A 17,237-nucleotide genomic window follows, 5' to 3' on the forward strand; every position below is an offset into this window, starting at 1 on the left:
TTCAGTTTAAAATAAAAAATAATAAGATACAGGACATTAAATTTGGCAAGACAAAATATTTATCTAGAGAATTTTACAAAAGTCAAGTGAGAGCTTACATTACATTATGGTTGATTGAATAAAACTAACTTTTTGATATAACTGATCCAGTGACGATAAATTTAACATTAGGCAACTTTCCTTTCATAACATTTACCTGTCAAGGAAAGGGAAATTTTTCAAAGTGGCAATGTTTTTTGGTGTTGTTTTTTTTTAAATCGAGGATAACAAGAAACAAAACTATCATGTGCAGTGATAAATATGCTTTTAATTCAATGATTGCCATATGCATTTTTGGCTACCAAAGTGAAGGAGGAAAGAGGGAGAGAAAATAGCTTACATGATTTTGAAATCTATTCTTGAGGAATAACAAAAAGCTATTTTTGGTCTATTTTGTAAGGACCAACTATATTCTTTGTGATGAATGAAAATCACTTATAATTGGAAAGCATGCTAAAAACAGAAGAGGCTCAGAAAAAAAAGTCAAATTCAAGACAAAGATTAATGTGGAAGCAGAGAGAATGGAAAAATAATTCTGAAAGGATGTGCAGTTTAACTCAAATGCTTCATCCCAGCTACATCTTATTGACTCATAGTGGATGAAAGTGGTTGGAGTTCCCACTCACCAAATGAGAGAATCAAAACTCTCTTTGGGCCAAGACTTCATCAACAAAATCAAGGATGAAATAGAAAAAAGTTTCAAATTTAATCCTCTTAAAAGCTGTTTATCCTGAGGTTTTTAGGGTGGGGGGTTTTTTGTTTTGGTTTTGTTTAGTTTGGGTTTTTTGTAACTTGGTGCCTGAAACATAATTCAACACGCTATTTTCAGAAGTGCCTATTTTGTGATCAGCAACACACTTCATTGAAGAGTGACCATATTGCTTAAGTCATACTAAAGATCAGTATTGCAACAAGGTATGAAGAAATTCACAAAATATTTCCAATCAAACCTGCCTCCAAAGCAACAATTTCATAAAATTATGTTATATTAGAAACTTAAAACAGACCTGACAAAAATAAATGTGTAGTTAAATGCCAATGTATTAAAGACCAAACTGTTTGCAACATGAAAAGCTGATGATTGTGACCGGAAAAGAAGTCATGATAATTAACTTAAAGGCAATATTTGTCTTTTTAAAAGACAATTACAAAACAAAGGAAGACCAAGTTCAAAATTAAGCTGGCTGGTGTTCAGTTAATTATTTGTGACAACTGATGATTAAATTACATGCATAAGCTACAACTGGACTAAATCATGGAGAGGCATGTTGTCTTTCAGTATTATTATTAGAGTTCAATGTGAACATATATAATGAGCTATAAAAATAAACAGTCAAGTGGAGAAGATACGAGGGTCAAGTACAATATTGACTATTTGCCCATTTTTTCAATAGGGTATCTAAAATTTCAGGAGCTGTGTACTGTTCCTTCAGGTCTGTTTCTCTCACTTCTTATTCAGATCTCCAAAAGCAGAAGCAAAATTTGACATTTAGATAGACATGTCTACACAAATAAAATTGCATTGGGACAAAAGGCACCAATAGTCTCAAGTCAAAATTGTACCACTCCTACATGTATAATCATGCAAAAATATAAATGTATATACATGCAGAGTGATATTCTCATCACCTACCCATAGAAATAACTTGTGTGAAAGTCTTCATCAGTAGGAAATACAAGCATAAACTTGTTATCTGTAGCTCCACTCTTGTATCTTCCACACTTCCAAACAGAACACCGTATAACTTCGCTTCAATTTAGTATACATCAAACAGACAAAAATATTTTCAATACAATTTACAAACTGTAATTACATTTGTCAGTGTAAGAGCCACCAATTTAACAATCTGGAAAAAAACAAGCTGCTTATTTACAAAGCAATCACAGCAGAAATCTATTTTTTCCTCAACCTTGCCTTTCAGAATCAGATTTGAAAACAAAAGGGTCCGACACCAGTTTTAACCATATCTATCACCAGTAAATGACCAAGAAAGCCAAGATAATAGTCACGATGCTGCAAGAAATCCCTAGATTCTCAGCATGTATAAAAGAAGAAATAAGCAATAAATGCCTGTGTGTTTAAAAATGCCCAAACGATAAGTTGTAGACAACTACAACTAGATAAAAGTTGCAGCAAAGGCATATAAAAAACAATCCTCTGTTCCCAAAAGCCTGTTTCCTTTTCAGTGCTATAAGGATGGGACAGGAGCAGTTAAATTTGGAAATAAATAATACTTCCGTAGCCAACTACGTGATCACCTGGTGATGTGATGCAAAGTTTATGTGTGGTACCAAGAAATAAGGACAACTGGCTTCAGCTAGGAAATAAAGTGAAAAAATGCTTTCAGGTTAAAAAGGTAAAAGGATTAACTACAAGCAAAATGGAACTTTATAATCTTTTCTTTGCAATAGAGCCACTCCTTGCAATTGCTTACTGTAACAGGATTTCAACAGATAGAAACACACCAAAACAAACCATGCCAGAATCAAAACTTAATGTAGCACAATTAGGAGGTTCCCTGATCAGTAATTTAAACAATCTATTTAAGAAATATTGTGTCTTTTGAGAAGCCACGGTAGCTGGAAGACGTACATATCCCTCGTGATAAGCTATAATTAATTTCTAAAGCAATAAATGCTTGAAAAAGGCAAAGATGAAAGTTAATGAATACCACCAGCAAAATACAGCTGTTGACATTTAATGTTAATAGGGGGAGGGAAAGACTGCATTTTTTATTTTTAAAGAATTCAGAGGCAGAGGTCAGCATGGGGTCAATGTTTTCAAGTGTCCAATTCTCCCTTAATTTACACATCAAAACTAACCACTCAGGACAACTAAATCAGAAGTCACATGCACACAAATACATGTCTATACATATCAACCTTCATTTTAAGCTGGCAACATAGAAAATTCAATAATTTCTTATCTGCTATCTGCTCCCATGTTTTTCATAGAGCCACATCTCAACATTCAATGGTCTAAACTGTGTTGTAAGATCCATGCTCCTATTATCCCTTTTTTCATTATAATGGCAGCACAAGGAAAAAGGGAGAACCAACAGTAAAATCTCAGCTATAGGTTAAAAGCAGCGATTCTGTAAGAAGTACCATACTTTTGCACTGCAACAGCTGTGTATCAATGCACAGGAAACAAAAAGATATTAGCTAGCAGAACCTGAATGGGGAATTTAGACCTTTAAATCTATGTAGACAGGCTGAGAGAGTTGGGGTTGTTCAGCCTGGAGAAGAGAAGGCTCCAGGGAGACCTTGGAGCACCTTCCAGTACCTAAAGAGGCTACAAGAGAGCTGGAGAGGGACTTTGGGCAAGGGCATGGAGGGATAGGAAAAGGGGGAATGGCTTCAAAATGACAGAAGGCAGGGTTAGATTAGATATTGGACAGGAATTGACTGTGAAAGTGGTGAGGCACTGGAACAGGTTGCCCAGGGAAGCTGTGGTGCCCCATCCCTGGAAGTGTTCAAGGACAGGTTGGATGGGGCTTTGAACAACCTGGTCTAGTGGAAGGTGTCCCTGCCCATGGCAGAAGGGTTGGAACTAGATGGTCTTTAAGGTCCCTTCCAACCCAAACCATTCCATGACACTGACTCTAAATCATTACTTTAGCTTTCTTAAATTTAGGCATGTTCTGCCAAGCTCATCAACACTTAAACTCTCTCCCACTGCAGCCAGAGAGAAGTTGTTCAGAGTAAGGTAATCTCAGTCTGGAAATTGCAGCCTGGAGCATCACCATTTCTCCTCCTTCCCCAGTAAACACAAAGAGCTTAGGCAGCCACCTTAGCCAAGGCACCTAACTTTTACATCTCTAAGTTCAGCAAGATTAGTTCCAGCTTTAGGGATGGGATTTAAACTTCGCTATGTTTTCTCTACAAGTAGAGGAAAAAGACTGATATCCCCAGAGGACTATCCCAATTAAAATAATTTCAAAATTAAAAATCTAATTTTGGTGGTCTGAATCAACCTCTGGAGTCATCAGTGTGTTTAAAATGAAGGAGACGTGAAGCCTTATTTAGGTGTAAATATCACCCTAAGCTTAAAAACACACATAACAGGTACAATAATATTAGCAATAATAATTACAGCACTTTACTCTCACAGAAAGCTTTCCATTAGACGATCTCAAAGAGCTCTGAAGTGCTTATTAACCTCCTTTTGCCTATGGGGGAAACTGAGGCAAGCAGAGATTTGCAGCTTGCTCAAGGCTAACAAGCAGAAGAGCTCAGCTTTGGTAAAAACAATACTCCCCTCAAATTACTGAGGAGTTTAAAAATAGTGTTTAGGAATGCTGTCATGAAATGTGCAAAAGCTAAAAAGGTCACACACAGAGGCACCTAGGTAATTGCAAGCCCAAGGAGACACAGCTTCTTCCAGCCTCACCTCTACCTCTTTACTGTGAATAGAGGTACTGCTTTGTCTCAATCTCCAAACTAAATTAGATCTATTTTTATATAACAAATGGGAATACTGAAACATTTTAAAATAATAGGAGGTAAGAATGCCCTCAATTACACTTGACATTTAAATTTAAGAGATAACTCCATTTACTTCAAGATTACACAAAACATGTAATGCAGTCTAAGACCTATATAAATTTTAAGATCAGATGATCACTACAGTAATTGAAATATTTTGTGTCAAAACCTAGAAGATTCATCTTAAGCGACTTGCCAAAATATTTTTACAGTAGACACATCAGTAACTCTGATCCAAACAGAAGGGCTTCATATACAAGACTACAGGCTAACAGCCTTTTTGTTTAGATAAGCAATACAACCCTGTTCTTATTTAAAATGTGACCTAGAGCTGCTGTTTCATAAAGTATGTGCAGTTCAAATGGCATAAACTAGCTGAACCCTAAAACAATTCCCATGAGGGGATGGGGGGCAGGATCTGTGCTTTTCTTAGTGTTGTTTAGCAACATGAAACACTTCATTACTATGTTTATTTATTTATTTATTTAAGGTTACAGTAGTTACATTTCAAAATTTACAGTTAGGCAAAGAATACATTGTAAATACATTAAAAATAGTGTAACAGCATTCTCTCTAAAATTATAAAGTGAACTTTATTGATGAACCCACTTTCCTCCCATTTTCCTTAATTTCACACAGTAAAGGTTTTGTGCCTGTTTTTTTAACCGTAATAAAATAATAAAATCAAAACAACATTATCAAATGAGTATCTGTTCTCAGACTGGATAATTTTTAATATATCACATCAAAAGATCTCAAAAATTCAAGTCTTGCTGATCAACATTCATTCTTTCAGGCTTTTTGATGACTAGATGGAAAATATCATGGATTTGTTTTATCAAATTTATATATAAGGACAAAGTCTTTCATTGTGTGTTAAGCAAAGGCACATGGAATATGGCTGTGCATTGAAAATATTGGGAAGTGGCCTCTATTTCTCATTACAGGATTTATTTACCCTGATGCCATCTAATGATTCATTAATTGTGGAAACAGATATATTAGACAGATCTCTTCCCCAGTTTTACTTGCAAAAGTGTATCAGGAGGCTTTTGGAAACCATCACACCCTACACTCTTACATAGCCATGACAGTTAAAAAAAAATTCCCTGTATAAATACAACTTAGATTAGGAAAAGGCAGCAGACACACACCCCATACACACCCCTCCAGAAAACATCGCATTTTTGCAAGTACAAACTGCACTTTCCCATGGAAGGACTGATACAACCTTGATGCAAAGCTTTTGATGTTCCAGACTAATCCATTGCTCCCATCAGTCTGTGAGATTTAACAGTGCTCAAAATTGCTTCTAACTTAATAAGCCTATTTTCCACGTGCCTTCATTTTGATGATCTAACACTATGAGACGAATAAAATTTGTGAGAAAGACTGGTTTCTAGCTTCATGTTTTCAAGGTACCGTCCATCTCTATCAATCAGCCCAAATATTTTAGCTTTTACAGTACAAATTACACAGTGCATTTGTTCTACTGCTTCCAAATGTAACTGCAATGGTCACAGTGAAGACTCCAATTATTTTAGAAACATCTATTCAGCTGGTCTGATTTACACACCCTCAATCAGGCAAAGACTCCCCTGAAAGTCATCTGAGGGATCTGACCAAAAACTACAGAATAAGTTTAATTTCTAACAAGATGAAATGCTAGCCCCATTAAAACCAGTAGAAAACTTCTACTAATATCAATGGGGCTAGAATTTAATTTCTTAAAGCACTTGAAATATTACTTTAAAAAAAAAGAGATTTACAGTATGTGGATACAGGAAAAGACAAAATATATTAACAAGAGAAATCAGTGAAAGTAAACACATTTCAAATGTTAAAATAACTACCAAATTTGATCCTGTTTCATTGAAGTTAAAATTGGTCCTCCAGTCTTAACTCTGGCAGCTCAGATATAATAACCTAACTATCCTGCAAAAACACCAAAAGACACTGTGAACTTAAAAAAAATAGATATGTATATTTCTACCTGAATTATTTTATTATAATACTGTTAAAAATAATACTGAAGTGTAGTAGATGTGAAAGGTTTAAGATTTTTTCTTTTTTTTTCCTTGCTCAGTTATTTTTTGCAATGGAAAAGCTGAATAAAGTTTCGCTGCCTTTACTTCAATGTTTTTTCTAAATAAAACCTGAAAATTCAGATGTTTGAAGCAAAATCCAAAATATTCAGATAAAAAAAAAAGTGCGAAGGGTGGAACTTCTTAAAGACCTTGCTTGCCAAACCCCACTCGAGGGAGGGAAGCAGCACAAATGCCTGGGAAAGAACATGCAGCCAAGCCTGCAAAACCACTGCACATTAAAGCCCCTGGACTTTGAAGGACTTCTGAAAAGAGTAAAATTCTAGGAGAAAATCCTTTACTTTTTCATTTATTGAGCTGTCAGTTTGACATTTAGGGACATCTAAATGAAGCCTTTATATAAAGGCTTTTTTCTTTTGCACAGGAAGCTGTGTTTCACCTGCTGCTAAATCCTAACTCCACAGTGGTACGGGTGTTCCATTACTCCTATGCTGAAACAGCTGCCACATTAGAAAACATGTAATTCAATATTAAAAATTACAATATAGGAACAGGTTGCCCAGAGAAGTTGTGGATGCTCCATCCCTGGAAGTGTTCAAGGCCAGGTTGGATGGGGTTTAGAGCCACCTGGTCTAGTGGAAAGGGGGGGTGGAACTAGGTGGTCTTAAGGTCCCTTCCAACCCAAACCATTCTATGATTCTCTGACCTCTATGAATAGGCCAGTTTGGTTTAAACTGGCACCATCTTCCTGGAATTACACCAGTTTACACCAGATGATCTGACTCGATGTATTTAATCTTTGAAACCATAAGTAAAATTCTTTAAAGAAAATAGAGTGTTTCTTTACTCCATTCTGAAGTATAAAACATAGGGAAATTAGAGAAACTTTAAATTATCATCTGTGATTCTCCACATCTGTGAAAAACTACTGATTTCTCCTCTACTTGTTACATTTGGTGGTTTTCAAGTAATTTCTTGAGATGTGAGCATAAATATACATTCAAAATGTAGCTCTGAGTTGGAAAGTAGGAGAATTTCCTTCTGATAATCTTAAAATAAGTCTTAAGTCAGACTGATTTAATGAAATACAGAATGTATGAGGTTAAAATTTATATTAAAATTTCAGATGAAGCAATTTTTAGTCCCCCAAAATTAATAGTTAGAGCCCTTTAAAAATAAGACCTTATAATGGAAATCATGACAAACTTATATGGCTGCATTTAATATAGCAAAAAATTCCCAGAAGAAAAAAAAACATAATCAGAAAATATGTATTGGGAATCTGTTTTCTCAAAGAGATGCTAGTCAGTCGTACACATTTAAAATACAGACTCATCACTACTATTGGTTATCTGAAGGTTGGTTTATTCAGGACTCTGAATCTCTCAAATTCACAATACAAAACAAGAAAAGAGACGTTCCTGTTTAATGGCTCAGCTTGCCAAATCCTTCATCAGGTAGATTATACTACACCTGAACAACAACAGAAAGGTGGGGCTCCCCTCTCAGTTTGCAGGAGAAACATACTTCTTCACATGGAAAACAAGCTCACGGACCAGATATTCAACTGCATAAATTAACACACACTTTTCATTTCAAAGGAGCTGATTTATGACAGCTGAAGACCTGGCTCCAGTTTTGAGGCAAGTGAAAAGAGTGACCAAAGAAATTAATATTTACCATTTACAACTACTGACCTTGCACAGGTGTTCTTAACACTCGACAGGGGAAATTAAGTTAAAATTATATCTAATATGAACTATTCCCTCAGTCTTCTGGGTACCCTGGGATAATTTTATCCTAGAAAGAGCACAACTTTGAAATCTGTACGCTCAACTGCTGTCATCCTCTGCTTGTTCTTTCACATTCACAGTTGCTTGCATTGAAATAAACAACAGAAATTGATGAAATTGAAAGGTTTTATATTTTGACTCTTACTAGCCAAATCCAAATTTTATCTATTAATACACTGAATTATTACAACATTTTTCTTTTTTTTTTTTAAAGACTACCTGACTGAGACATTGAAGCTTGTCAGAAATTTCACTGGCTACATTCCCAACAAAGTTATTATCCATTTATGAGATCCATATGTAAAGGTGTTTCAGTCTGAGAGATAAATAAGTTAAACTGATCTCCTTACACAATTTGTTTACAAATACCTAACTGCTCCACATGTACTATTTTATAAAAAAAGATCAAACGTGTGCTTATACACACACTGAGTTAAGTGACTGTCCTAGTTCCAGCCAGGACAGGGTTAATTTTTGCAGTAGCCGGGACAGGGCATGGCTAGGACCCGGAAGTTATTCTATACCACCTCAGGGTCATTTTCGGGGAACAGGGGAAGGGGTCCCTTCCGGGATCTTGGCAAAGGTCCGGTATTGTCAGGCTCTGTTGGTGGTACAGTGGTGAGCATTTGCATGTGAATCACTCGCCTCTCTTGAACACTTTTGTTATTAATACTGTTGATGCTACTGTTCGTTTTCTTATCTCATTGCTGTTTCCAGTAAATTGTCCTTATCTCGTGATCTTCGCCTTTTGTTTCACCAATTCTCTACTCCAGACCTCAGCAGAGGAGGGGGAGGGGGGAGTGTGAGAGCAGCATGTGGTTTGGAGTGATTTCAGCGGGAGCACGAAACTGGACAATACTATTCCTAAACCATGACAGCCTTATTTAGTGCCCAATGTGTGGCAGGAAGGGTTGAGATAGCAACAGATATGCCCAGAGTGGGTTGGAAACAAATTTGATCTAAGCATTTGTTGTAATAGGTATGGAGCCACTGGTCATAATGTTGCTTGGTGTGTTTATATGGGTGTGGTATCTATCCCTGTATATGTTTCTGTACATGCACTATGTGCCCAACATGGTGGTCTTTTTCATAGCAGGGAGAGGGATCAGGATTGCTTTGTTGCTGTACTGAGGGATATCAGTTTATGACATGATGACATCAAGGGCAATGAGGGTCATTTGGGATGTGTATTCAGTGCTGCTCTCCTACCCTTACCTCAGGCACTACCTTTGGGAGTGCATTAATAATCATACCCAGTGTGTGGAGGGGACAGGGGAGGATGATTTTCTCCAGGCTTTCACCCCCTTTTCCTCCTTCAGACCTGGTAGAACAGGTTCTGAGAATTTTGAATTTCCTTTGAATGTTAAGGAAAGCATGTTCTTGTTGCTAAGTGTGCCAGGTCTCCTCAGTGAGGTTCACACACCACTTGAGCTAAGAATGAGATTTCTAGGGAAGTCGTTCAGAGACCTGTCCCGAAGGTGGATAGTCACGAGTGGCATGGAAGGTGGGAGGACATGGGCCAGTATTTGGAGGACTTTTCTGATAGTCTGTGTTATAAATGTATTGTGATGTTGTCTTTTTGCATCTTAAATAATTGTTATGAATGTATTGTGATGTTGTCTTTTTGCATGTTAAATAATTGTTATGAATGAATGTATTGTGATGTTGGCTTTTTTTTTCATGTTCCTTAATGTTAGGAAAACTGTACCTAGGTTCTGTAATGTAATACATGATATAGAATGTCTATTGTTTATGTAGTCAATTTAGAAAAGATAGGCAGAGAAAAGTTCACATTCCTGGAGAATCTAATCAGAAGAAAAACCTGAAACCAGAGGGAATGGAGGCAAGGAGGAAGATAAGGCTGATGGGATGATACTTAGCAACTCCAAAGAATAAATGAATTATGCATGATGGTGATGAATATGAAATAAGCGATGTACTTTTAGATCTTTTGGATGTAGAGTTGTGGCTTTGGATCTCTGCCAAAGCACCTGGCCATAACACCCTTTTTGCTGTTGTCTCCTAATTGTCCCTTTTATTAAACTTTTCTTAAATTTTTGCTAAGAGTGAACCTCGTTTTTCACATCTGGAAGTTCACCCCTGAACTGTTGGGGTCCCTCCCCTGCCGTGTAGCCCTGGGAGAGGGGCCCTGAGGGCACAGACACGGGGTTTCCCTGCCCCTGCTCAGCCTCGTTCCCATTGGTTGGTTTGTGTTCCCTGCGCGGGCAGAAGGACCCTCGGGTCCCGTGACTGGAACAGTTCCTGGGCAGAGCCCCGGCCATGCGGCTGGAGAAATAAACATCTCTGAAACATCTAGCAAGAATCTGTCTGTCCATATATATTTCCTTTCCACGGGACTCCTGGTTTGATACATGCATGTTGCAGTATCCCCACTGCAACATAATGGTGGAGATTTGTGAGCAGAACGATCCCCGATCCCTAAGCGACTGATTTGTGTGAGTAAACCCTGGAAACTTTGGATTCCTCTTCTTGGTTTTGTTTTGCTATTCCATATCTAAACTATGGAGGAACGGTGGGAAGACTCTTGGCTTTCAGAGCCGCATATGGACATTTATCTCAAACTTAAAATGATTCTTAAAAAACGATTTGTAAATTTTAGCTTGATTCAAGCACAAAAAGAACTGAAACACTTCCTGGCATGGTTGTTTAAGAACTTTTTCTATGTTTCTTGGGATTTAATTCTTACGAAGGGCTTTTGGAAAACCGTTTGGACACAGTTAATATTGGAGTCAAAATATATGCCGATGGAAGAATATTTTCGTGAATATTATTTAGTTACCGAGACTGTTGAGCAATGTCAGCTGTGTCCTGGCGAAGGGAAGCCTGGCGCAGGGACCGTGCGGCCCAGGCCACGTGCACCGAGCGCTCTGCAAGCAGCAGCGAGGCAGTTCCCGCGTGCGGGCGGAGCCACGCGAGCCGCAGTGTCGGCAGCGGAGCGAGGCGCGGCGGGAGCAGTGGAACCCGGCGGTGCCCGCCCGGTCCCACGCAGCGCCTGGTGGAGCGAGCCCCGTGAACGCCCGACCGAGAGGGGCGGCGCGCGGGCAGCGGCTGGCGGCGATGGCGGTAGAACAGAGCCGCGCCCAGCCGAGACGCGCGCTGGAGCGGAGCGCGGGGGAGTCGTCGCTCAGGGGCGCGGCCGAGATGTGGGTACAGCGCCTGGCAGCGGCAGCGAAGCTGTGACCAGAGGAGGCGACGCACGGAGAACTGAGTGGCGCGGCCCGGCCAGGCCCGCGCAGCCCCGAACGTGACCCCGGGAAGAGCGCGCAGGCACCAGCAGCTCCGACAATTCCAACACGGGAGCGACCGAAAGAGAGAGCAAAGACGCAGCGAGACAGAAAACAGCAGCCACTCGGAAAAAGGAAAAGATCATAGTACCTAAGATCTTAGGGATAGTAAAATGGTATAATGTTAAGCAAAATTATGGTTTTATAACAAGGTGTGACAACCAGCAAGACATATTCGTGCATAGAACTGCTATTAAAAAGAATAACCCTGAAAAATGCATCCCAAGCTTGGGAGATGGAGAGGTAGTGGAATTCAAAATTGTGCTAGGGAGAAAAGGGTTACAAGCATCGCAGGTCACTGGGCCTGATGGTGTTCCTGTAAAAGGCAGTATATATGCAAAAAATCGTAGTCATGTTAGACAATATGTCCATTGTAAGCCCCCCCTACAGTCTCCCTTTCCTAATCCCACCTTTCCCTTTTACCCTATGTCCTATTATCCCCAGTGTATTCCTAATCCGTTTTTTTATCCATGGTTTCCCTCACAAAACCATGCTTTTGCAAATTGTTTCCCCAAAAATCCCTTTCCAATGCCGAGTGGGGGATGAAAAGGGGGAGGGAAGAAGTTAAACCCTCTCCTGCCTCAGTTTCCCCACAAAGCATGCTCAGAGAGTTCTGTCTCCCTTCTGTCAGCCCTAAGATGTTCCACAGAATCTGATTGGACATTTAAAGACTCAGGAGGTTGGCTTGTTTTGTCTTGAAACTGTTCTTATGTTTATCCAGTTGTTTTCATTCTCCTTTTATTAAAATAAAATGGGTGAGGTGTTGGGGTCCCTCCCTTGCCATGGAGCCCTGGCAGAGGGGCCCTGAGGGCACAGACACGGGGTTTCCCTGCCCCTGCTCAGTCTCGTTCCCATTGGTTGGTTTGTGTTCCCTGCGCGGGCAGAAGGACCCTTGGTCCCGTGACTGGAACAGTTCCTGGGCAGAGCCCCGGCCATGCGGCTGGAGAAATAAACATCTCTGAAACATCTAGCAAGAATCTGTCTGTCCATATATATTTCCTTTCCACGGGACTCCTGGTTTGATATATGCATGTTGCAGTATCCCCACTGCAACACTGAACAACTACAGGACCTTCTTAAAGTGAGAAAATATATGAAAGGAAAATGATGTGGAAGTTACAGAGAGGCACAAAGTTATGCAACCTGCTGGGCGCTGGCTACTATTTATTGGACACGGCTTGATACTTGACAGAACACTCGGGGGGAGGAGAAGGAAAGCAGACCAACAGGCACTGTGGGCACTCAAACTGCAGCTGAACCAGAGGAACAACCTGTGCCAGTAGCAGTCGCCCCTATACAGAAGAAATCCAAGACCAAATCAGTTTGCTTAGTGAGGGATGAAGAGGAAGTAGGGCCCTCACAACAGGAGGAAGAGGCAGAGTCAGAGATAATTGTCCAATCCCTATCCCTAAGTGAGCTGCAAGACATGCAAAAAGATTTCAGCCGCCAGTCAGGAAACCCCCTGGTGACCTGGCTGCTCCCATGCTGGGATATCACAGCCCACAATATGAAACTAGATGGTAGTAAAGCCAAGCAACTGGGATCCGTGTCCTGGGATGTGGGCATTGACAAGGGGATAGGGAAGAGAACAGAAACTCTCAGCCTATGAAGGTGACACTTCTCAAGCGTGAGGGAAAGGTATTCTCTCAAGGATGATGTAGTAGTGTGCCCAAGCAGGTGGAATGCCATGGAGCAAGGTATCCAGTACCTGAGAGAATTAGCTGTGCTGGAGGTAATCTATAGGGATTCAAGCAACGAGCCGTCCCCTCTAGATCCAGATGAGGTCCAGTGTACACAATCCATGTGGCGGAAGTTTGTGCAGAGCGTGCCATCATTGTATGCCAACTCATCGGCACTGATTTCAATGAAAGAAGAACAATCAATGCTTCAGCTGACTACTTGACTCCGGCAATATGAAGATTGTCTTTTTACCTCCCTACCGACCTGCACCTCAGCTGTAGAATGACTTTCCAAGATGGCGGACAGACTTGAAAGACTCAAGCAAGTTAGAGAGGAAATGTCCCATGACTCCGCAGTACAGCCCAGAGTCTCTGCTATTGGAAGCAAGCACCCCTCTGCTTGAAAGGGAACACACCACCAGGTAACCTGTGGTTTTACCTGCATGACCATGGAGAGGACATGAGGAAGTGGGATAGAAAACCCACCTCTGGCCTAGCAGCATGGGGATGTGAAATGAAAGGACAACCACCAGAGGAAATTCTTCAAGGATACATGCTGCTCCAGTTTCCAGTGGGCAAGTCCTCAGACAGAAAAAAGGGCTGACGTTACTTCAGATCCTCTTGAAGGGACCTCCAGTTCATATTTACATGAAGTGAGCAACAAGTACTATGAGCAGAACAAGAGGGGCTGTGCCTCCAGCCAGGTGGACAGTCAGATCTATTGGACTGTGTGGATCCGATGGCCTGGTACATCAAACCCACAGGAGTATAAGGCTTCAGTTGACACCCGTGCACAATGTATCCTGATGCCATCGAGATATGTAGGGACAGAATCCATTTCCATTTCTGGGGTGACAGGGGGATCCCAACAGCTGACTGTACTGGAAGCTGAAGTAAGCCTGACCAGGGAGGAATGGCAAAACCCCTCCATTGTGACTGGCCCAGAAGCCCCATGCATCCTTGGCATAGATTACCTCAGGAGAGTGTATTTCAAAGACCCGAAAGGGTATTGTGGGGCTTTTGGGATAGCTGCTGTGGAGACAGAGGAAATTAGACAGCTGAATACCTTGCCTGGTCTCTCAGAGGACCCTTCTGCTGTGGGACTGCTGAGGGTCCAAGAACAACAGGTACCGATCGCTGCCACAACAATGAACCGTTGACAACACCACACTAACTGGGACTCCATGACCCCCATCCATGAGATAATTCATGAACTGGAGTATAAATACAAAAATGCTGCTAGCGAGAATTTTCTTGCTATTTTCTGTGAGAGACTTTTCTCTCTCACAGTAGAGGTAGCAGAGTATGTAAACAACCAAGCTACCTGCAACCTTGAATAGTCCCTGTGGTACATATGAGGAATGTGTTAGGGAAGACAGTTTGGATTAGTCTTGCCTCAGGCAAAGGCAAACCCATCTGTGGGATTGTTTTTGCTCAAGGACCTGGGTGGGTAATATAGAGGGACAGGGAATCACGATGTATACCTCAAGGGGATTTGATATTTGGGTGAGAACAGTCAGCAATGTTGAATTGTATAATATTAGTTGCTGAATGACACTGCCACTGTATGCCATAACTACCATGGACAATGCGGAGGGACTGCTCCAGATACACCAGTCATGAGCTTGTGATGCAGCAACCAGCCAACAACACACAAGCCCTTCTGCCCTGGAAGACATCTAGGATGGATAGAACCCACAGTCATGGACTAAATGAACTCAACAGACATCTTGGAAGGAATGGCCATTGACTATGGAAATGACACCTGTGCTTGTATATGTTGGAAAATAAGTTCAACGAACTCGGCGGGGGGAAACATTTGCACACAACCAATATGACTGATAGAAGCAAGCTCCGTTTATTAGCAATCCAGAGGCACTTATATAGTATACAAGCTTGTTAACTCTTAGTTGGCTTAAACCTATCAAAGCACAGTTCTGCTTCTACATAATTAGACTACATTGGCAAGCTTCTACTAGTTATGTTATGATTAAAGAATTCAGAGTTCACCCTCCCTTCTCCTGGTCAGTACATCTTATCTGCACAGCTGCACATCCTCAAAACTCCCTTTTTCTTTTCAGGCTTGTTTCTCACACCAGTGCTTTCTCATGCAGGCAGTTTCTCACACAAACCTTTGCTTGCAGGCCTTTTGCTTGTACAGTTCTTTTATTGATCCCATAATTCTATCAATGACCCATGCCCCTGATCCTCTAACCATTCTTCAACAATTTGTATATGTGTATATATATACATGTATGCATAGGTATATAGTTGGAAGGTGTAGGATCTGGGCATGACATATATGGTGTAGAATAAGCACTGAATAATGTCCTGGTTCTGTCCAGGACAGGGTTAATTTTTACAGTAGCCAGGATGGGGCAGAGCTAGGAGCCAGAGGTTATTCCATACCCCTTCACACAAGTTTTTTGGGAATGGGGAAAGGGATCCCTTTTGGGTTAGGATAATGTGGCAGCAGTCACATGTTGTCAGGCTCTGTTGGTGGTACAGTGGTGAGCATTTGCACATGAATCGCTCAGCTCTCTTGTACACTTTTGTTATTAATATTGTTGATGTGACTGTTCCTTTTCTTATCTCATTGCTGTTTCCAGGAAATTGTTCTTATCTCAACCCATGATCTTTACCTTTTGTGCCTCCAATTCTCTTTGTGAGCAAGCAGAATATGGTTTGGAGTGCTTTCAGTGTGAACACTAAATTGGAGAATACCATTCCTAAACAAGGACAGTGACTCTTACACATTGAAAAAAAGCAGTCACTGCAAAAAGGTGGTTCTACATGCATGGGAACACTTGTAAAGTTGTCATGCTTTAAAATATGCTGCTCTTATCATCATCATCAAGGTATTTATATATATATATAATCTTTGAACACCATAAGGATCTGATTTACTTTTTCCATATATATCAGCAAATAATGTACCCTGAAGGATCTTAAATTCTAAACAGATAAGGACAAGTTTATTAAATTGCAATCAAACATAGAATAACTTGCTTAACTTTTACCTGAAATGCACACAATTTTAGACAAGGGATTTTTCTAACAAGCTCATATAAAAATCTTTGTATCAAAATTATACATGAAGCTAATCTGGCAAGAAATTATTCCAGTACTTAAAAATTATCTCCTGCATAGTCTTTCAAACAGTTACTCTGAAAATAATAGCTCTCTAACCTCATTTTTTTTTAAATGAAGACATCACATACTTAAAAGTAAGTCTAGACCAAGAATAATGTGAAAACACCAGTTTTAATATACTGATGATAAAAAAAAAAAGCATTTCTTGAGTTTCTGTTACATGTTTGATCCAAACCCCCATATAAATTGATGAAAAAACTCCCACTGACTTCAGGGAGATTATAAAAAATTAAAAAATCAGACCTACAGAAGATACAGTGGACATTTCCAATAGAAAGAAAGGGAATTACACTAAAATAATTAGGGGGAAAGTGTCTGTTTTAAAAAGAAAACTAACAGCTTATGGAGACATATAGCATTCTCTTTACTTAAACTGCGCCTATAAAAACTTTTAATTTCCATTACTAAAATTCTGATTTAATTTGCATTAGAAAATTTTAGCAAGTTTAACTGATGATAAATATACATTTTTGGCAGCTACAGAAGTTATTTGACATGAAGATAGGCCTCAGTGGAAAGGTAACCAATAAAATCCCTGTGTATAGTGATAATAGTAAGAATTAAATACAGATTTCTAATATATAGTTTAAATTAATCTTACTTTAAACATCACAGTTTCAAGCCTGTCTATTCAGGATAACTATTAATATAAAAAGATCCACAAGTTTTTGCATTAATTAAATGAAACTAGTGTTCTGGCATTCCCCATCACAAATAAATAATTATTTCAGTGGC

At 39.8% G+C, this 17,237-nt stretch overlaps 1 protein-coding gene across 2 annotated transcripts in view; it reads right to left on the reverse strand.

Moving 5' to 3' along the window:
• LOC309584572 (protein ARK2N-like) overlaps positions 1-17,237 on the reverse strand; it is a 102,931-nt gene that overhangs the window by 60,057 nt on the left and 25,637 nt on the right. The window lies entirely within an intron of this gene.

The sequence above is a fragment of the Coloeus monedula genome, assembly GCF_965178545.1.
Source record: "Coloeus monedula genome assembly, chromosome: W".
Lineage (NCBI taxonomy): Eukaryota > Metazoa > Chordata > Aves > Passeriformes > Corvidae > Coloeus > Coloeus monedula.